Source organism: Muntiacus reevesi, chromosome 15 (assembly GCF_963930625.1).
Source record: "Muntiacus reevesi chromosome 15, mMunRee1.1, whole genome shotgun sequence".
Classification (NCBI taxonomy): domain Eukaryota; kingdom Metazoa; phylum Chordata; class Mammalia; order Artiodactyla; family Cervidae; genus Muntiacus; species Muntiacus reevesi.
Window position 1 is genome coordinate 11,852,331 of NC_089263.1, and position 23,799 is coordinate 11,876,129.

The following is a 23,799-nucleotide window of genomic DNA, read 5'->3' on the forward strand; positions in this document are numbered from 1 at the left end:
ATTGAAACATGTATATTATCAATTGTGAAACAGATCTCTAGTCCAGGCTTGATGCATGAGACAAGTGCTCAGGGCTGGTGCACTAGGATGGCTCAGAGGGATGAGATGGGGAGGGAGGTGGGAGGGGGGTTCAGGATGGGGAACACATGTAAATCCATGGCTGATTCATATCAATGTAGGCAAAACCCACTAAAATATTGTAACGTAATTAGCCTCCAACTAATATAAATAAATGAAAAAAAAGTTAAATAAGCAGGGTGACAATAGAAAAAAGAATGTGTGTTTATAACATCGATAATTTTATTTATTTGGTCATTGAATCCATTTATCTATTTTATCTTTCAATCAATATTTACTGAGAGGGGACTTCTCCAGTGGTCCAGTGTCTAAGAATCCACTTTCCAAGGCAGGGGACGCAAGTTCAGTCCCTGGTTAGGAAACTAAGATCCTACATGCCAAGGAGTGACTAAGCCTGTGCACCCCAACTACTGAGCCCACACTCTAGAGCCCATGTGCCACAACAAGAGAAGCCTGCCTACCCCAGAGCCTGAACCCTGCAAGGGAGACCCAGAGAAGTAAAAAAGGAAAAAAAAAAAAAAGAAGAAGAAGAAGAAAAATGTAATGAAAGCCACACATTGTCAGATGCTGAGTTAGAGCCACAGACAAGAATATCCCACAGTTCTTGCCTTTAAAAATTTTCGTCCCACCATGAAGTCAACAATTTAACAATTTCAAGATGAGTCCAATAGTGAATGAACTTGTTAATGCCTATTAAAATCTTCCCTTGCAGAATCCTGACCCCAGTGACTGCACAGCTCATCCTTGAGGGGATGTTCTTACAAAGTGGCTCCCCAGAATGATGTTAACCAAGACTCTTTTGCTGCATTCTAAGGCTATTAGCAGTAGCCACACACACATCTGTCAGAAATATAATATAATAGTCAACTGCAGTTCATTCAATATTCTTCAGAGGCTCACTGAAGAGTATGTTTTAAAAAGCACATAGCTTCCTAGAGCATATTCTTGGTTGGAATCTGATAAATAGGGAATGAGGAATGCAGATGTCATCATTGTGGTTATTCACCTGCTCCAATCCCTTAATATTTGTACTTAGTCTGCAATCACTGGTGACACTGAGGGTTGTGGTAAAGCAAAATCTTTGAAAACTGTTGTTAGATCAATTAAAAGATAGATAGGTATCACACATTCGACTACTACCTTTTGGCTACGATTTTATCCTTTTCACTACTGTGTCATGCTCATCTGTATACAAATATCCATTTGCAATGAAAATAAATATCCTCCCTTGATCACTCATCACTCTCCAGCCACTTGACTATTCCTCTGCTTGTCTTCAGAGCCATCAGTCTAGAAATAGTGTCTGTGTCCTCACCCCTAGTCAAGTCTTCATCTACTACAGTCTGGTTTTTAGTCCCACCGCTAAATGGAAACACCTGATTTAAATCATCACTTGAATCACTTAAGCCATGTTTACTGATTTTCTCTTTGATGCCAAACCATCACTTTTCTGTTTTCACCTTACTTTTCCTCCAGTGGCAGACAATATCATCACCTGCTCTCTTCTTGAAACATTTTCTCTCCTCCATGCTTGGCCTTCCCAGCAGCACTCTTCTCTTTTCCTGTCCTTGTTGTTTCCTTCATTGGTGTCTGCACCTCTATATGAAGCTTCCCCCATGACTCAGTGGGTAAAGAATCCACCTGCAATGCTGAAGTCACAGGAGACACAGGTTTGATCCCTGGGTCAAGAAGATCCCCTGAAAGAGGGCATAGCAACCCATTCCAGTATTCTTGCCTGGAGAATCCCCATGGATTCTCTTGGGCTACAGTCCATAGGGTTGCAAAGAGCTGGACATGACTGAAGTGACTGGCAGGACATACACACATGCACCTGAATATGACCTCAAATGCTGATTTCTGAGGGTTGGTCTTTGGTTTCTTCCACTGCTCCACTTTTCTCTAGGTGATCTCTATTCTCATGGGTTTAAGTATTATAATTAGTGGTTTTTAAAAATATCTTGAGGTGTGCCTGCAAATTCAGAATTCTCTCTGAACTGTCGATACTTACCTAGCTACCTTGCACATATTCACCTTGAAATAGTTCTTAAATATCTGAAACTTAACCAGACTTAGCAAAACTTTTTCCCCTTTATCAGAAAAAAATATTTTAGCTGTCTTTCCCTGTTTTGGCAAATGACTATACCACTTACCTTGTTACTCAAACTGGAAATGCACTAGTTACTCTTGGCCCCTCCCTTTCACTCCCTCTTATCCTTTCTTTATCAGTTATATCTTATTGATTATACCTCCAGAATATATGGCACATCTGTCCACTCATTTTTATCTCCATGTCACCAGGATGGTCTGGCCTCATCAGCTCCCATTTGGAATTCTGCAGCTGGACTTTCTGATTCCATTCTGCCCATTTCTAGCACATTCTCCATGAAACAGAAGTGATCTTCATACTCTACTTCTTACATACTCTAATGAATCCCTGTTCATATGAAGTAACATTTAAATACTTTAATGGGATCAATAAAACCATGAATAATTTATCTTTAGCCTTTTCTTGACCCGCTTTGGTCTTTGAATTCCACTGGCTAACCCAATTCTTTCCAACCTTGAGTTTTTGCAGAAGCTCCTGTCCATGCTTGAGATCATCTTACCCTGACACATTTTATCTTTTATGTGTTAACTTGAATATCACCTCTTTATAAAAATATTCCATCACCATTCATCTAAAGAATTTCCACATGATTTCCCTATTTCTCTCACTATTCATGTCTGCATGAGAGTTCTGCTTGACATCTAGTGTATTCATTTCATCTGTGAACTCAACCTTTTCTTCCATGCTTGGAAATTATTGTCTCTTGTTTCTGTGATTATTTCCTTTTTTATTAGACAAATATACTTTCTATATTCATCTTCCATATCTTTTTTTCATGATGATGCTTGATTTTTTTTTAATTTTTAATCTGCTTTGAGAGGTTTATGTTTTGGGTCAGTGATTTGGTTTTCAGAAATTTCTATGCTATTATTGGTGTTTTTTCTTTTTTTTCTTTTTTGGTAATTATATTTAGAAGTATTTTCTTAATAGCTTTTCCTTATTTTTTATTCTACCCTTCATGATACTCTGTTCTTGCTTTTGAAAGTCTCAAATTTTTCTTTGAATGCTGACTATATTTTTGTTTAGTTTAGATTATATTTAATGTTCAGTTGTTTCCCATTTTTTTTTCCTTAGGGCTGTTATTCTTTTTATTCACTTGAAACCTTTTCTTGAAAACCTTGGTTTCTGTACTAAAATCTTTTCTTGCCAACTTTTGGTTTTCCTCAAGTACTCTGTGACTTTTGGCTACCTGAGTATATTAAGCTCTCATTTGATTAGTATGCTAGAAGGCATGCTTCCCCCCTCCTGCAATCATGGAATTCTCTATCTTGGTTGTACTTTCATTCAACCTTTTCTAGTTTCTACCATGAAGATGTAGCTCAAAATTTCTGATCCACTAATGGTACCAATTTAAATTCTTTAAAGGATTTTTAACTAATATTTGTGTGGGAATTTGGGAAGGATGGGAAATAAATACATGAGCTCAGTTCTACCACCATTTGTTGAAAGTTCCTTTCCTGCTGCTGCTCTCTCTTTTTCGGGCTGTCTTTCTGCCCTTGGGGTCCATTGGTTTCACAAGACTATCTTGCATTGTGGCACAGTGTGAGACACAAATAAGTTAATTGAAATATTACATGTGAGAAGTTTCAATAGAATCAGGTATGAAAACTTCCTGGGAAAGAGGGCTAATGTGACCACCAACTCCATGGATATTCACAGAGGAACCAGAACCAGTTTAATAGTCTTAACCAAGGGGATAGTGGGAGCTAACTCTTGAAAAGAAAAAAGACACTCACTCACAAAGAGATGATCTGATGGCATCACTGACTCAACAGGCAGAGTTTGAGCAAGCTCCATGAGATGCTGAAGAACAGGGAAGCCTGGCGTGCTGCAGTCCATGGGGTCACAAAGAGTCAGACAGAACTGAACGACTGAAACAACGGAGATGATTCAAGACTGAAAGGACAGATGTTTCAAGGCAAAAGGTAGGAAACTGTAGTGTAAGGTGAAATCCAAGAATCTTTCTATATGGCTGGAGGGGAAGGAGTGTGCAGGGAGTGAAGCGGGAGTCAAAATCAGGAGCCAGATCTTAAAGGCTTTATCTATTGTGCTAAGCAGCTTGGAATTTGCCCTAAAGGAAGCAGTGACTCTGAAAGATTTTAAACAGGAGGATAACTTGACTAATAAAGGCTAACGGTAAGGATATGCCAGATAATGTTCTAAAGGCTTCACATGGATTAAATCCTTTAATCCTCAGGACAGTCTGAGGAGGCAGATGCTATTAATATCCTATTTTCCAGTGAAGGCACTGACTCTGAAACATAAGTTCCTCAAGGACAGGTTATTCCTCTGTTTACAGATGGATCCTGAGGTTCTAGCCCTGGGAGTGGGAAGATGAACATGCGTTGAATGAATGAATGAACTACAGAATGAGTGAGGCACAGAGGTTATACTCCCAGGCAAGAGCAGAGCCAGAATTAGAAAAGGGGTGTTATATTTAAGTAGTATCATATTATATTTAATATAACTATATTATATTATAGCTATATATACCCAGCTCTGTTGTATTTAAGTAGTATTATAACTTCTATGCTACAAAGAAAAATGCATAATTTGAAGTTGAAGGAGAAGATACTGAAATCTGATATATTTGTCAGCAACTTAACAATAAAATTGAAAGTGTTATGGCATTACTCAAAGTATATTTGTTGAATGTTAATTTGAGGAAAATCACTGTGAACAAAAGCAAATACTAGTTATTCATTTATTTGTTGTTTGGATTTGTTACTATCTTCTTCCACTGAATCTATCTTTCACGAGGAAGAAGATTTTGTCTACTTGTATATTGTTATATTTCCAGAACCCTAGAGAGTATCAGACACAGAATACTCAATAAATAAATCTTTGTTGAGTGAATGTATGCACAAATTTACATAAATTTGAAAATACTGGATACTGTGTCTCCCTTTTGGTGATTCATGACCCATGTTAGCATATTAATGGCAATAAAGATACCTGTTTAATTTTTTTAACCCAACATTTTCAAGTTTCATTTTCCCTCATATTCTTTAACTCTTACAATTAGTGTTTTACTTAGAATCAGTATATTGGAATTAGAAAGAACTTTTAATTCGCCCAGGACACTGGGAGAAACTTCTCTTTGGGAAGGTTCTGCTTAGTCCTTTTAAGTTGTATATCCTGCAAAATATCTATATGGTACCCATTGTCCTAACAAAGGTCCATATAGTCAAGGTTATGGTTTTTCCAGTAGTCAAGTACGGATGTGAGAGTTGGACCATAAAGAAGGCTGAGCACCAAAAACTGATGCTTTCGAATTGTGGTGCTGGAGAAGACTCGAGAGTCCTTTGGACTGCAAGGAGATCCAACCAGTCAGTCCTAAAAGAAATCAACCTAAATATACATTGGAAGGACTGATGCTGATGCTGAAGGTTCAAAACTTTGACCACCTGATTTGAAGAGCAAACTCATCAGAAAAGACCCTGATGCTGGGAAAGATTGAGGGCAGCAGGAGAAGAGGGTGACAGAGGATGAGATAGTTGCATGGCATCACTGATTCAATGGACATGAGTTTGAGCAAACTCTGGTGGATAGTGAAGGATGGGGAACACTGACATGCTGCAGTCCAAACAACTGGACAAGACTTAGTGACTGAACAATAACAACCCATTCTTCACAAAGAAAAACCATTTTAGACAATGACATAGCAACCAAATAAAGCAAGAGCGGTGTGGTCCATTTGCATTAAGTCAAGTGAGCCACACTGTCTAGTAAATCTGCAGATTCAGTTTCCAAGGGTACCCAGTGTATGTGGGGGAAAAAAAAAGAGGTGAACACCCACCATATTAGCAGGAGCTTGCATGGTGAAATGGACAGGTACCTGTGATGCTGGTAGGACTGCTTGCTTCACAGACCCCTTGTCTTTCCCTTACTTTGCCTTGAACCACGGGAGTTTGGAGGGACGGAAATCTGCAGGCTTTGTTTCCCAGATCCCCTTGTCATCTAGCTTCCAGAAAGATTCAGCCAGTGGGAAGCTGTGACAAGAGGAGAGTGGGAGATGCCAGGACAATTTTCTCCCTTCTTCACTGTCTCATGTGGTACCTAAGTGGAGGTATCAGCAGTGATGTTCCTTCCATTGCTCCCTTTACTGCTGCACAAGACTGTGGTACCCAATTCTTTAGGATGCCGTCAGTGCCAGGGATACAGGAACATGACATTCTCTCTTCAATCACTCTGCCTCAGGATGATAATGACCTGATGTTGCTAATTCCCCAGTTGCCTCCTTGCCCTCTATTTGGTTTCTGAACTCCTTCAGTGCCTCTGAAACCAATATTCTACATTGAATTCCCTCTGCTTTGAATAATCAAGGTAGTTTCTGTTTTCTTAGCTGTGCTCTAAGTGATCTGGTCAACAATAACAACAAAAATAGTGCTTTTGGGATCATCTCTCTAATCTGCAAAACAAATGTTTTAGCTGTAAGATGCATTTCCATCTTTGAAATTCAAAGTTACCATAAATGACATTTCTTAAAGGGTGGTCCAAGAATCACCTGTGTCAGAATTTCCTAAGAGGTTGATTAAAGAGGTCCATTCCTGGACTCATCTTGATGTGGCTGGAGGATCTGAAATTCCACTTAACTCTCTATGAGATTCTTTAAAAAAAAATAAAGCTTAAGATTAAAACATCTACCATCTTTGATCTTCATGGGAATGTTTTGCAGAGACGTGACATGATGTGTGTATCAAGGGAGTCTCAAAGATTTTTGTTTATTTTGTTTCAAGAGATGCCATCTGTCAAATCAAGCAATTTAGATGAATTTGGTTAATTTTTAAAATGTCAATTTCTATGTATCTTTCAGAAGTAAAGTAAGTCTTAAACAGGATAAATATGTTTCACACACTTTTAAGGAATTTTACCATCCACAAAATAAGAATATATGAAATATAAAACTATGTGTAGATTAAAATTTTATACCTTTCTTGCCAGACTAGTGATTGCCAAATCTAGTTTTATCATGCCCCAAGGAAAATTAACTTATGTAAGGGGTAGCAAGTATTTTGAACAGATTTCCAATAAAAATAAGTTTTTAGACATTGCTTAAAATATGCACCATCCAACACTTTCAAGAGAAACTAAACAGATCATTGGCTTCAGTGATAAAATGTGGTAATACCACGTTCTTAGCTTAGGTTCTCCTAAAAAGCAAAGCTTGAAGGAAGTGCTCAAGTTCAGGTTGTTTGTTTCGGGCAGTGAAAGCAAAGCAGAGCAGGAGAGAATTGGGAAAAGAAAAGCTAACCCAAGAGGGTGCTAAAAGCTGATTGTGACTAAGGAGACTAGGGCCTAGATCCTAGCAGGGACACTTTGATAAGACAAAGAGAATAAGAGTATCGCAAAACTGCTCTTCAGTTGGAGGGAAGAGGAAAATATTTAACCACAGTCTTGCCCTTCCTTGGTCAAGGATTCCCTAATGGTCTCTTGATACCTCATGGTGGTGATTTAGCTGCTAAATTGTGTCCAACTCTTTGTGACCACATGGACTGTAGCCCACCAAGCATCTCTGTTCTAGGATTTCCCAGCCAAGCATGTAGAAACGGGTTGCCATTTCCTTCTCCAGGGGATCTTCTTCTTTAAAACCCATGTTTTAAGGCATGACTTCGATCCCTGGGTCGGGCAATCTCCTGCATTGCAGGCAGATTGTTTACCACTGAGCCCCAGGGAAGCCCTGACACCTCATACTTAAGAGGTGTGTGCATAGGTCAGAATGGCTGGATACAGTGGTGTCCAAGTAACTCTGGGCCAAGCTGCCCAGAGTGCACGCCTGCACACAGCTCTTGCTACATCAATGGTTTCTGTTAAAAGGTGGACAAAATATGACAAATGGCCCAAGAGGGATTCCTTCTTTTTTAGATAATAATCAGAACTTCCCTCATAGCTGGAGTTGGTAACGAATCTGCCTGCAATGCAGGAGACCCAGCTTCGATTCCTAGGTTGGGAAGATACCCTGGAGAAGGAATGGCAACCCATTCCACTATTCTTGCCTGGAGAATCCCACGGGTAGAGGAACCTGGCAGGATACAGTCCATGGAGGCCACAAGAGTCCGACACGACTTAGCAACTAAACCACCAATAATCAGAAATGACTCGCCAGGCTAAGGAGTGTGGTTTTTTTCAAATACATGAATTATAAATATTTTCTCTCCCATGACGGTTTTTGTATTTTTAGTCTGGATTATGTTTATGCCCCATCTCTTCTCCTCCTGGCCTGATGGGAAACATTTGTCCCTTTGTAGCTCACATGTAAAACTTGGAAAACACCCATCAAATAAAAGCAGGTTAAAATAAATTCCCTGTGAGCTATGTCTCGAAACTGTTTATTTGGGAACTGGAGAGAATCTTGGTTGGACACTGAGCAGATTTTGAAGTTGCCACCAAAAGAACTTCTAAGCATAGATTGCTTTTAAATAATTTTGATAGTAACGTAAGCTGTGGCATGTTGGAACCATTTGATAAAGTGCAAGGCTTGTCCCCTCGTGATTATTTAGCATAAGCACAGTGAGTCATTTTCTTTTCTTCTCTGGATGCCTTCAATGTCCTCCAGATCACGTTCTACTCCAACTTTCCCTTGGTGTTTCTTACTGCTCCTCACCATTCTCTCTCCTTATTTTGCATGTATTTTGCTAAACAGGAAAGGCAGGAAAGAACATTTTCTACCTTTTCTATTATTTCTGCTAGCACAGATTCATTTTTATTTACCTGTATTTAACCGTGCATTCCTCCAGGAACTATTTAGGCTGCTAATGCTGGTTTATAGTCTGGCACTTCTATGTTGATGTGGATATGAACATAGACCCCAGAGTCTGTCAACCCTGGGTGTGAATCCTGACTCCACCACTTATAAACTGTATGAATTTAAAATGTCTCTTAACTTATTTGAACCTGCTGTCTCCACTCTTGGGATGAGGCTAATACTATGCCTCATAAAATTATTGTGAAACCCAAAGGGGATAATAGATGAAAAGGGTTTAACACAGGGTCTGACACATATGAAACACTTTTGATAAATGATAACTGTCATCATTAACTAGTGCTATCCATAGTTTGTGTTTTTCATCTGTATCCTTAGGTGTTATCTGTGAGTGTGACAGTAAGTGTATGGATAGGATCTTCTGGTAACAAGAACTTGAAACTAATCTTGTCTTCCAGCTTTAAACTGATGCTTTTTGACCCGAAGTTTTAATGAACTAAATAAGTGGAGAAACACACATAGAAACATGACTGAATCCATCTTATTTAAGAACTATACGGCTGGTGGAAACGGTTCTCAGAAAAGAAGCTTCAGAGTAAGACCTTTCGACTTCTAAGCCAGCTGGGAACAGGTAAGGAAGAGGCGAGCAGCGTGAAATGAGAGCTTTCAATGGGAATGGCATTTTATTGAATCTCTCAAAACCAGAAACAGTAATAGGTTTTGTTGCTGTACTTGCAAAAAATGTAGAAAGAATGCAGGATTCCATGTGAACAATGAGGAAATTATCGGCCTTAATTTGTGCTCTTCAATCCCACCCAGAGTGCTGTAAATATCACAAAATAAAACAACATGTTATTCAAGTTGGTGCTTCATATGCAGAAAGTGAATGCAGAAACAATAAGAAAATAAAGCTGTGTTCTAAGATCTAAACTGAGAAAAATACGTGGGAGTGTATGTTTGAGCCATGCATATGAGTGAGCTGGAAACTTTTGTACCAAAGTGGGGAGGAAAAGCTGGGAGTCTCCCAAACACTCATCTTGGTTGAGATATCAGGAAGATAGTATATCATGAAGACAGGCTTAATCTCAACATTCAGAACACAAAGATTATGGCATCCAGCCCCATCACTTCATGGCAAATAGATGGGGAAACAATGGAAGCAGTGACAGACTTTATTTTCTTGGGCTCCAAAACCACTGCAGAGGGTGACTGCAGCAACGAAATTAGAAGACGTTTGCTCCTTGGAAGAAAAGCTATGACAAACCTAAACAGCATATTAAAAAGCAGAGACATTACTTTGCCAACAAAGTTTTGTCTAGTGAAAGCTATGGTTTTTCCAGTGGTCATGTATGGATGTGAGAGTTGGACCATAAATAAAACTGAGTGTTGAAGAATTGATGCTTTCAAACTGTGGTGTTGGAGAAGACTTTTGAGAGTCCCTTGAACTACAAGAAGATCAAACCAGTCCATCTTAAAGGAAATCAATTCTGATTATTCATTAGAAGGATTGATGCTGAAGCTGAAGCTCCAATACTTTGGTCACCTGATGTGAAGAACCGATTCGCTAGAAAAGACCCAGATTCTGGGAAAGAGTGAAGGCAGGAGGAGAAGAGGATGACAGAGGAGGAGATGGTTGGATGGCATCGCAGAGTCAATGGACATGACTTTGAGCAAGCTCTGGGAGATGGTGAAGGACTGGGAAGCCTGGCGTGCTGCAGCCCATGGGGTCGCAGAGAGCTGGACACGACCAAGAAGCTGAACAACAACAACACTAGGACTAGACTGTGACGGGAGTGGGGCGAATAGGAATCTAATCAGTGGTCTTTGATTCTACTTGGAGAGTCTATGAGATTAAAAAAGGATAATCAGATTGGAACAAGGGACAAGAGAAGTCAGGAACCAGAATTTCGTAGGGTTTCTCTAGATCCTGCTCAGGAGAGAAAGCCATTGGGAGTGATTAGCAAGAGTCACTGCTAAACCATAATGATGTTTTCTTTTGAGGGAAGATGCTAACCTGATTTCTTGAGTATATGACAACATCACAGAAACCTCAGCACAATTTTTAAAACTGGCATTTAAAAAAAGTTGGAGCATATTTCCTTTCCATTGTTGCTTTAGCTTCTGCGTACAGCAAAGTGAATTAGTTTTATGTATACATATATCCCTTATTTTTAGATTTCCTTCCCATTTAGGTCACCACAGACCACTGAGTTCCCCGTGGTATACTGTAGGTTCTCATTCAGTTCCGTTCAGTTCAGTTCAGTCACTCAGTTGTGTCTGACTCCCTGCGACCCCATGAACTGCAGCATGCCAGGCCTCCCTGTCCATCACCAACTCCCGGAGTCCACCCAAACCCATGTCCATTGCCTCGGTGATGCCATCCAACCATCTCATCCTCTGTCGTCCCCTTGTCGTCCTGCCCTCAATCCTTCCCAGCATCAGGGTTCTCATTAGTTATCTATTTTACACATAGTATCAATAGTATATATATGTGTGTGTGTATGTATATAATGTACATATATATAGACATATATATGTGTGTATGTATATGTATATGTATGCACATATATATATAGGTCAATCCCAATCTCCCAATTCACCCTAATTCCTCCTTCCTGCATTGGTAACCATAAATTTGTTCTCTACATCTGTGAGTCTATTTCTGCTATGCAAATAAATTGATCTGTATCATAGATTTCACATATGGGTGATATTTGTAAAACTGGCATTTAACAATTCCTTGCTAGCAGAGTTACAGTTAAGTCTCAGATCAGATCATCACAAAGTAGGAAATAAAGTCTTGAAGTTATTTTTATTTTGTGTAGCAATCTTAGCTTCCCAGGTGGCACTAGTGGCAAAGAACCCACCAGCCAATGCAAGAGAAGTAAGAGACATGGGTATGACCCCTGATTGAGAAGACTCCCTGGAGGAGGGCATGGCAGCCCACTCCAGTATTCTTGCCTAGAGAATCCCATGGACAGAGGAACCCGGTGGGCTACAGTCCATAGGGTTGCAAAGAGTGAGACACAACTGAAGTGATTTAGCACACTCACAAACACACACACACACATTACAATCTTGGAACATGACCACACTGCATTAATGAAATCAAAATATTGGTGTGCATGCTGTTCCATCTCCAGATCTGCTCAAGGTGGACGCATCTTACCCTTTTCATCAACAAAGGGAGCATTTCCTAACCAGGCATTTTAAGGTCATTTCACCTCCTTGGCACAGCCAGGCATGTACCCATTTCATGACCTGAATCCTGTCATTGCCCAGAGTGAATTTCTTTGTAGTAATTTCACTATCTGATATGACCTCATTATTTGTTTAGCCTTCCTTGTGTTTTGTATGTGTCTGCAAAAAACATGCAAAGTCTGTGAAAGTGAAGACTGCCTATATTGTTTAAGTTCCCAGGAGTCAGAACAGTGATTGATGCTTAGTAGATGGCCAATCATAAATGTGTTAATCACTCAGTCGTGTCCAACTCTTTGCAACCCCATGGACTGTATCCTACCAGGCTCCTCTGTCCATGGGATTCTCCAAGCAAGAATACTGGAGTGAGTTTCCATTTCCTTCTCCAGGGGACCTTCCCAACCCAGGGATTGAACCTGCATCTCTTGCATTGGTAGGCAAATTCTTTGCCACTAGAGCCACCTGGGAAGCAGGACCAATCATAAATACTTGTTGAATAAACAAATCAGTGAATGAAAAATTATTGAACTAGACTTCTGGTTGTATTTTTCTTCTGTTAATTCAATATAGCAAATTAGTTTTAACAAGTCATCTTTAATATTCAGCTATTATTCTTGGTTACCAACATATTTTTGTATATTAATTATAAATCTATCTGGTTTTTCTAGTTTGATTTTGTTTTATTGACCACCATATTAGCCTAAAAACAATTTGCATCAATTCTGAGACTGCACATCAGTGCTTGTCTTTCTTTTAAAGGGTGTCTGCCTGTGACTCAAGCTTATGTACTCTTAGACAGAAGCATAGCTTCATGTAGTGCATATATTTCAGAAGGCTACAATGTAAGACAAGACTCTGGGTGAAAAATGGAATTAATTTGCTAAAGTTTCAGAAGTCAGAAAAGTGCTAGGTCATTTGGGGGCTGAGGATGGGAACTGGTTTCTCCAGTAGTGTTGTTCTGTACCTTATTAATCTGGACGATTTGAAGACGAGCTTGGAGCTGCTCAGGGTCTAAACACAAAGTTCCTCCACCTGTGAGGCAGACTGTCAATCATTCATTCGCAAAACATCTACCAAATATTTGCTGCGTACCAGGTACTGCTAAAGAACCAAATGGAATAGAACTTGATCTTCCTCCTCAGGAAGTTCAGTATATCTTTTGAAGTTTTAATCGCTGACCGTGGACTGACTTCTCATTTTAGAGACCCTTGATTCCCTGGTTTTCCTTCAGGTCTTACTGTTGAAGTGACTCCCTTTTCCTCCATGACCCTATTCTTCGTGTTCTGACCCACACTTTACTGACAACCGGCTTACTTGAAGCTGTATCCATCTACTCGAACCTGTATCCATCACTTCTCCATCAGGCTTCCTTTGTCTTCAATTCCTCAGTCTTAGTCTGCAGCCACTTTCCTCCAGATGCTCCCACCCCACAGAATTAATCTGGCTTGCCATTTAGAAAATCAACAATTATGTGACTTAGTGGGATCTTCCTAGTTTATTCCTAAAATGTACCTTCACACCCAGTGTTCCCTGAACCTGGCTGAGAAACCACATTAGTGAATGATTTTTCTATTACTTTCTGACATTGTTGTACATGGTGATGGTGATACGAAAATCCAAGTTTGTCACGGATGTCATGGATGTCATAATCTCATTCAGTCTACACAACAATGAAGTGGAGGTAAACATTATCATCCACACTTCAGAGATTAGAAGACCCAGCTCCTCAAAGGTAAAATAGTCTGTCCTACATTATCAAGTGGGAAAGGGGCAGGTAGGTCTGTCTCTTTCCCAAACCTCTGGTATTTCCAAAGAATATCTCTACTTGCTTCTCTTGCAGCTCAGTTCCATGGTTTTGTCGCTCCTAAAACCTAGAAACCTTCCTGTAAGCAAAGTTAAATCAGCACAGTATCTGAGAAGATGGCAAAAATGAGTCACTGTCTGTAAAAACTCTTTTCTAACTTAAATACTATAATGCATTTCTGTCATCTTAAATATATAATTCAAACTTATTTAGCCTCCCTTTTTAAGTTAGATCTTTCTTGGTCATTATGGGAAAACACATCCCATCATTGTTACCATTTCACTCATTTAAACATTCTAAATATGTTGCTTAAACCAAACCAGTTTCCTTAGCCTACACTATCCAAAATGATATACACTAACCCCTTGGAACTTTTGAACATTTGAAATGCAGCTGGTCCAGACTGAGGTGTACTTTAACTTTATCATACTGGATTGTGAAGACTTATATATAAAATGAACATATGCTATCTCATTAATAATTTCTTGAGTATATGTAGAAATGTTAACATTTTGGATATATCAGGTTAAGAAAATACATTGTTGAAATTCATTTCACCTATTTTTTCAGTGTGGTTAGTGGAAGTTTATACATCATATCCATGGCTCACATTATATTTCTGATGGACAGAGAAGACCTTAGTAGTCATAGTGATAACAGTTCAATCTTTCAGGTTAAAGTACATTGTTCTACCTAGAGCGTGTAATATTCTGTTTTGCACAACTGCACTCCATTTATATTTCTTGAACGCATACCTAGCAGCGAGTCTTTATAGAATGATGTCCATTAAGAGTGGTTCTGTGGCAGAGGGCACTCCAGCTGCTATGCAGGGTCGATCTGATGGTCCAGCATCGGGACTTGCTTACAACAGCACATTGTCTGTTCCAGACTTGGGCTTTCTTATGTACTCTGTATTTGTAGCAGCAATTATGACTTCCAGGGTCAGGCACTTTCAGCAGTTAATGACCAGTTTGACTAAAAGTCCATCAGCTTTCTGACCTTTCATTAAATGCTAGGAAATGCTTTACCCCCAAGGTCAATACTACTTAGCTCAGTCATACTTTATGATCAACAGAAAGAATGCTTTCCTCTTCATTGTCAATAGTATTGATTGGCAGTTCTTTGGGTGGCCCTGGTCATTTTTATTTGCCCTTCTTTGTTTTCAGCTGCCGAGGGGGTGACATCATCTTTCCTTCTACAATATGGACATTATTGCAATGCTGAAAGTCCAGTACAAGGAGATCCACTGTCAGGCACTGGACCTCACCTCTTCATTATTATTGTAAAGTGACTCACCAGGGAAAGAAAATTCAGAGAAGTGAGGAGGCCCATGCTGTAAACTCTACAAGTCGCCAGCCTGATAAACTACCATCTTCACCACCAGCCACAATGCTCCCATTAAACTCAAATGGAAGGGTAGATGTGACTAATTCTTCCCTTTACCCACCATAAATAAATCACAGCACGGAGCTGGAATGAGGCACAGACTTTTCCAGGCTGAACAGTTGAGTTGGAGGCTCAAACACTGGAACTATTTTGAAAAGGAGCCAGGTGGCCTAAGCAAGGGCTTGCTGAACAAGCTTCCCAGACCATAGCCTTCTATGAAAGTTGAGTTGTTATGTGGTGGCATTTATGGAATTTTACTAGATGTTAAATATGGATCATCTTTTTTGATAGCTCACTCATTAATTAATTTATATAAGTCTCTGTCCTTCAAAGACCTTCACAAAGTGTTCACACAAGGGATTCTAAATCTTCCCAACAGTCATTTATCTAAAATTAACAGCAGCTTATGGACCGATATTTTGCTTGTCTCTGCTTCACTGAAGTTCAGCTATATGACTCAATGCAATCAATGCCTACGATATAAAAGGTAACAGAAGGAACTTGGGTATTGGGACCAGACTCATGGCAGATTAAACTCCAACATTTCATTTTATGTTTTGGATTCTTCATTTGTAAAATGGTGCATTAATATTTATTTTGTGGAATAAAATATATAGAGTACTGCTTAGTTCTGGTGCCTTGTGGATATTGCCACAGTGATTGGGATTAGTCCACAGTGGAATGACAAGGCTGAAGCTTTTCATTACTCTTGATAAGAATCAGTATATTTAAGTGGCCAGCATAGTGATTTATGGGGCTTCCCTGGTGGCTCAGGTGGGAAAGAATCTTCCTCAATGCAGGAGACCTGGGTTTGATCCCTGAGTTGGGAAGATCCCCTGGAGAAAGGAATGGCTACCCACTCCAGTATTCTTGCCTGGAGAACTCCATGGACAGAAGAGCCTGGCAGGCTACAGTTCATGGGGTCACAAAGAGTCAGACATGACTGAGTGACTAACACTTTCATAGTGATTTACACATAAGAAGCATCAAATTATTGCTTCCTCTTGCTATTATCATTATTACTGTTTTTATCTAATTCTGATATGTTTGGAATGATGTAGTATAATTTATCATCAAAGATGCAGTTTGGAAAATTCCACATTAGATCACTCCTCAGCTCCATAATATACAATCCATCACCATGGGACAAACATCTGTTCTTTGGTCACAAGTTGGGGAGGACAGAGATAAAAAGGGCATGTTCTGGAGTGAGAACACTTGAGTCTAAATCCTGGTTTCATTACTTAACCATTCTGCGACCCAAGGCAAATTATTTACCTTCTCCATGCTAAGGCTTGGATTCCTATGAACCAGAATAGCATCTCAAAGAACCCATGCTCATAGCAGTATTATTCACAATAGTTAAAAGATAAAATCAACCCGTGTCCAACATCATATGCATGGATAAACAAAATGTGGTCCACACACATAATAGTGTATTAGTCAGCCTTAAAAGAAGGAAAGCCTGTCACATGTTACAACATGGATGAACTTTAAAGATATTAGCCTGAGTGAAATCAGTCAGTCACAAAAAGACAAATATTGTATGATTTTAATTATAGGAGGTACTCAGAGCAGCCAGATTCATAGAGACAAAAAGTAGAATGGTGGTTACCAAAGGCTGGAACGAGGGAAGAATGGGAAGTTGTTTAATGGTACAGAGTTTCAGTTTTCCAAGATGGAAAGTGTTCTGGAAGATGGATAATGTTGACAGTTGCTCAACAAAGTGAATATATTTACTGCTGCTGAATCTTACACTTAAAAATGGTTGGGATGGTAAATTTTGTTATGTGTGTGTGTGTGTGTGTGTGTGTGTGTGTGCTTGTTGAGCATGCATGCTAAGGCACTTCAGTCGTGTCCGACTCTTTGTCTGACGCTATGGACCATAGCCCGCCTGGCTCCTCTATCCACAAGATTTCCCAGGCAAGCATACTGGAGTGGGTTGCCATTTACTTCTCCAGGGGATCTCCCTGACCCAGGGATTGAAGCCACATCTCTTATGTCTCCTGCATTGGCAGTTGGATTCTTTACCACTAGTACCACCTGGGAAATTCTGTGTTATGTGTATTTTGCCACAATTAAAAATATTAAATGCATATATATGGAATTTAGAAAGATGGTAATGATAACCCTATATGCAAAACAAAAAAAGAGACACAGATGTACAGACTTTTGGACTCTGTGGGAGAAGGCGAGGGTGGGATGTTTTGAGAGAACAGCATCGAAACATGTATATTAACAAGGGTGAAACAGATCACCAGCCCAGGTTGGATGCATGAGACAAGTGCTCAGGCCTGGTGCACTGGGAAGACCCAGAGGGATCGGATGGGGAGGGAGGCAGAGGCGGGATCGGGATGGGGAATACATGTAAATCCATGGCTGATTCATGTCAGTGTATGACAAAAACCACTACAATATTGTAAAGTAATTAGCCTCCAACTAATACAAATAAATGGAAAATAAAAATAAAAATATTAAAAAACCAGAATAACTATCAATGTCTTTACTTTTTTTCATTGAGAGGATTAAATGGGATAATGTCTTCTATGATACATCCTGGTGTGGAGCACCTAAGTATAAATCAAATAAATTGTAGTGAAAAAAATTTCAAAAACAAAACATCAACAACAACCAGAAGTGGAGTTTGTGTGAATTTACAACAGTTAGCTCTGAGCTGAGATTGTTAAGGCTGAAAACAGGCCACAGTCGTTCCTCAAAAAACAGACTGAAACAGCAGTTAGAGGTAGGCCAAGGCTGCAAAACAAGACAGTCAACCTGTGCAAAGGTGAGGGTTGATCCCTTAGAGACCCAGGATGGAGCCAACAGGAGACGGCAAAGAGGGGAGATGCAATGAGTCCAGATACTCCTGGGAAGAAAGGTCAGAGGGAAGGTGGTTTTTTTTTTTTTCTTTAATTAATTTGTATTGGAGTATAATTGCTTTACAATGCTGTGTTAGCTTCCGCCATACAATAAAGTGAATCAGTTATCCATATGCATATACCCACTCCTTTTCGGAGTCCTTTCCGTTTAGGTCACCACGGAACGTTGAGTGGAGGCCCTGTGCCATACAGTAGGTTCTCACTAGTTAATCTATTTTACATATAAGAGCGTATATCCGTCAGTTCCAATCTCCCAGTTCATCCCCCCTCTCCCCCGTCCATCTTGGTGTCCGCATGTTTGTTCTCTACTTGTGTGTCTCTCTTCCTGCTTTGCAGATGAATTCATCTGTACCATCTTCCTAGATTCCACATATGCGCATTGACGTACACTGTTTTTCTCTTTCTGACTCACTTCATTCTGTCTGACAGTCTCTAGGCCCACGTGCGTCTCTGCAAACAGGACGATTTTATTCCTTTCTTTGGCTGAGTAATACTCCCTTGTGAACACACACATGTCGTCTTTACCCATTCCTCTGTTGATGGACGTAGCGGGGAGTCTTGCGGCTGGTTTCCCGCTGAGGCAGGAGGCTGCTGGGTGTGTCTTCAGCCCATCTAAAGTCCAGTCCACTGAACGCAGCTCCTGACACCCAAGTCAGCAGTGATTTCCCTCATTACAAATGCTTTTTGCAGACCTTCACTCACTTAAACGTGTCTTTCCCTGAAGCTAACAAGCTTGGCAAATTTGTTCTTCCTAACAAAACAATGTGCCATAAGAAGATTTTTTTAAATAAGGTATTTCCTAACCCATTGAGATGGTTCAGAGCCTGTCGGGTTAGCAGGGGCTGTCTCCCAGCAGGACGTGCCCAAGCGCCGTTGGGGCTACCTCAGGTCAGGCAGCAGGGCTGGGTCAATTTGCTCTTTCAGCTCACTTGCTCTGTCCCTCCAAATCTGGCCACATTTCCTCCTCCTCATCTAACATATTCCAGTTTTTAATTAGTTCCAGGCTGGCCAATGTGACTGCCCCATCTGTACAATGCATATGTGCCAATTCAAAGTCTGAAGTCGATGAACTAAGAGAGCCAACTGAAGACCTGTTGAAGGAGGCAAATGGAGCCACACTGTTGCTGGAACATTCTCCCGGAGTGCCTGCCAGCGCCGGACCCTGTCCAAGCGGTGCCTGAGCTGCAAGTCTGTTATGAAAAGACTGCTGAATTCCATTTCTTCCCCGGACTCCTTCAGAAACCAAAGGTTGATTGAAGCATAGGACGCAAACTCCTCATCATCTGGACATGTATCTCATGATCAATAACTTCCTTGGCTGAGCCCATGTTAGTAGAAGTCGTGGCCAAAATCCAGCAAGGGCCAGCAGAATGGAGAAAGAAATGAATGCAGGTACAGTCCCTTTTTTCTGATGAAGCCTCATTTGCCCCTGAAATCCACAGCCAAGCCTTTTGCATTCAATGTTCTGTTTCACCTGCTTGTCTGTGTTTGATAGTTTTAGCAATTTTTGTGCCTACTATTGTCCCTCAGTTTTATTTCTTTCTCCTTCATTATGTATAAAAAGAAAACATAGCCCAAGTCTCGTATGTATATATGTGTATTTCTTTCTGTATAAAACTTCAGTTTGAATTAATACAGTTAAATCAAGTCTGATTCTTTGTATTGTAATTGAAAACAATACAAATGTTTAAATTATACACCCAGAAAGAGAATAATATTACTCATGTGGTAAAATTTCTCATATTAGCAGATGTTTTACTTGGTAGAGTTCAATTCAAATTTTGTTAGACATGTGATGGATGCTAATTTTTCCCATTTGAAGTGGCATCTAAAAATATTCTTTTAATTAATGTGTTTGTTCATTTTTTGAGGCATATTTACTGAGTGTCTACTATGTGTCAGGCTAAATTTACCATTTAGTAGTGAACAATAAAATTATGTAGACTAAACTACTTACTTCATGGAACATATATTTTCACAATATTAATTATATTTTACTTATTTTCTTTCAAAATAAAGAAAATGAAGACACTGAATACTTAAGATTTAGTGATTATTATTGCTAGCTGAAATGATTACTGCTATCTCATTGTGATATTATTATGGCTTCTCTTAGCTTTAAGATCATAAAGGTTTAGACTCTGTAAGTTACCTTGGACCTTGACACTTTTCTGGGTGTCTTTCTCCAGTCACCCAGCAACTATTATTGAGCCTCACATTTATGTTGCTGTTCAGTTGCTCAGTCTTGTCTGACTCTTTGCAACCCCATTAACTGTAGCATACCAGACTTCCCTGTACTTCACCGTCTTCCAGAATTTGCTCAAACGAGTCCGTGATGCCATCCAACCATCTCATCCTCTGTCGCCCACTTCTCCTCCTGCTTTCTGTCTTTCCCATCATCAGGTGCCATCCTACAATTCACTGACCCATTCCCTGACTCACAAAGCCTCTCTGGAGCTCATAATGGTTGGATCACACTTTTCATGCTGGGAGTGTATGCTCTCTTAGCCTGGCACATGTACAGATTCTGGTTGAGATAGTAGGAAAAAACGCAGTCATTTCACTGAACTGAGTAAAACAAGCAGTCCCAAGATGGATCATTGCAAATCCCTCTTAGGGGAAAAGTAAAGCAAAAACTCCCAGTGTCCCAGGGACACTGGTGTGCAAACATCAAAGTCTCATGTTCAGTTGGCAGGGCTCCTGTCACTGGCTCTTCAGCATCCTGTGAATTGCTCCTGGACACCGCGCAGGTCCAGGTTTCAGGAGGAAAAATGCCTTATTACATCTCTCAGGATTGCTTACAGTAACTGTCTTCCCCAGATTATGCCACAGAATCTTATTTCCCAGTGTTTGATCTAATCTTCTACTCTTTGAAAATCTCACCCTCTGCCCGGATACCTGGCTTCTAAAGCAGAGTGTCATCATGGAGCAGGAGGTATTTGTCTAAGAGAATCGGGTAGAAGCACAAAATGCTTTGCTAGTATCAACCCATCCCGAAGCAATAAGGAGAACAAAAGAAAATCAGGAATGGAAGAGAGGCTAACTTTTAATTTGACTTCGCCTAGTTCAGACCGGCCAGGTTTACCTATGACCTGTGGTGTTGACCAGGCTTGTCAGTTAAAGCTAAACACATTTCACAATGGCGGCCAGCCAAAAACATAAATTGTGCCAAAAACTAAACACTGTAGAAGGTCTGTCTAGTTTCAAAGCGTCTATGCCAACTGCACAGTTCATGGGGCGTTGTGGGTGTGATTTTGCAGAAGCTCTGGTGGGGTAGTCTTAAAAGCCACCAGCTCTCTGATGTGGGAAAAGGTCTCAAGAACTTTCTTCACCTCCTATGAAATAACCAAGGCTGGACGTGGGGAATGTCTAATTAAAAAAAGGCCATTGAATTTGGTAATATGCCCATTGGATAGCTTCAAGGTATGAAGTTTCCAGACAGCCCTGTAGGGGACGCAGTGAAGGTTGTGGGGAAGTGCAGGAAGTCTGTGTGGACCCTCCTTTAAGATATCTGAGGGACCTCCCTGGTAATCTGGGCTTCCCAGGTGGTGTTAGCGGTGAAGAAATGGCCTGACAACGCAGGTGACATAAGAGATGCAGGTTTGATCCCTGGGTCGGGAAGATCTCCTGGAGGAGGAAATGGTAACCCACTCCAGTATTCTTGCCTGGAGAATTCCATGGACAGAGGAGCCTGGGGGCTACAGTCCATAGTGTGGAAGAGTTGGACAGGACTAAGCAACTTAGCACATGGGCACCTGGTGATCCAGTGGCTAAGACTCCAAGCTCTCAATGGGCGGTGGGCATGGGGAGTGGCTGGGGTTTGATCCCTGGTGAGGGAATGAGACCCCATATGCTTCAACTAAGAGTTCACATGGTGCAACTAAAGATCCCACATGCAGAAACTAAGACCCAGAGCAGCCAAGTAAAATAAATAAATATTAAAAACAACAACAAAAAATTTTGAGGTTACGAGGAAGGAGCAAAGAATAGGGTTGTAAAAAGTTTGAGCTTAAGGGATTGAGGACTACAGTTTTGTTTTACTGTCTATTTTAAAATTAGATGAGATCTAAGAATATCTCATATGGCATTAGATTCATGGGATCTACAGCCCAAGCTAAGAGTGGCACAGTGACATTTGGGAACCACACGGCTCTACCCAATGACTTGGGAATGCGGGGATCCATAAATACAAGGGCATACATTGTCTAAGAATGAACACACATTTGCAATTTACTGCCTTTGTTTAACAGATATTTTTGACAGATTGCTATGTGCTGAGTGCTGAGAGTAAAACAATGATCTGTTCTCTCCAAGCACTTATCATTTCATGGGCGGTTTAGATAAGGAAGCAGGCAGTTAGAAAGGCTGTGTGGTGCATGCTCAATCACATCTAACCCTTTGTGAAGCCATGGACTATAGCTCGCCAGGCTCCTCTGTCCATAGGATATTCCAGGCAAGAATACTGCAGTGGATTGCCATTTCCTTCTCTAGATCTTTCTGACCCAGGGATTGAACCAGAGTCTCCTGTATCTCTGCACTGGCAGGCGGGTAATTTATGACTGTGTCACCTGGGAAGCCCGTTAGGAACAATGGGTCAAGTGCTCTCAGAGGGATGAGCATAGAGGACAGTAGGGGTATACAGATGGGGCATCTTAATCTTTGGGAATGTCAAAGAAATCCAAGGAGTTTCTAGGAGGATCTGGAGGATTGTGGGAGTCAGTTCAGTGAGATGACAGGGAAGGAGTCTTCTGTGCACAGGAAATAGCTCCTGGAAAGTGCCCTCATGGAAATCTTGTTGGATAAGGAGACATATGAGTCGAAACCTGGAGAATGTCAGTTCAGGAGAATTTTGCAGATTTCAGGAGAAAGGCCCTGGGAATGATGAACACTTGATGGGTGAAGACAGCAATGCGGTCATAGTCCACAAGTCCACCACTCACAGTCTGTTCTGATTTCTGGTCCCACTGGGCCATATTCTCTCCCATTAGCTCTTTGAAACATGGCCCAGTTGGTATTTCCATGGGTCCTTCCCCCCAACACCCCTGCCATCCTCACTTTGGTTCATAAACTTTCTACAGTTGAATTCCTCTTCAACTGCAGGTCAGAATGTTAGTTTTCTTGCTTATAGTAGTGAAGAGCCCTAAACAAAGGGGCCAGCTTCAGACATTTCTGTCTCACAGTGATACTGGCTTCCTTTTCCCGGCTTTGGACAAAGGCCTTGAGTTACCCGCCTCTGTGTATAATTCTGCTCCAAGAAACTCCTCATGCTGCAGCAGCATTGACTCCTGCTTAAACCCAAATGACTTTGGAGGAGTCTCTTCTAGTTCTCCGCCCTTTGGATCCCCAAGATTAGTGCTCCTTGGTAAATATCAAGGTGACTCTATTCTCTGGTGGCTCAGAGTAAAGAATCTGCCTGCAATGCAGGCGACCTGGTTCAATCCCTGGGTAGGGAAGATCCCATGAAGAAGGAAACGGTGAACCACTCCAGTATTCTTGCCTGGAGAATCCCATGGACAGAGGAGCCTGGCAGGCTACAGTCCATGGGGTCGCAAAGAGTTGGACATGACTGAGTGACTAACATTTTCTATCCCTGGAAATCATCATTTAGATCTACCAGGCAATCCTTGAGACCTCACACTCTGCT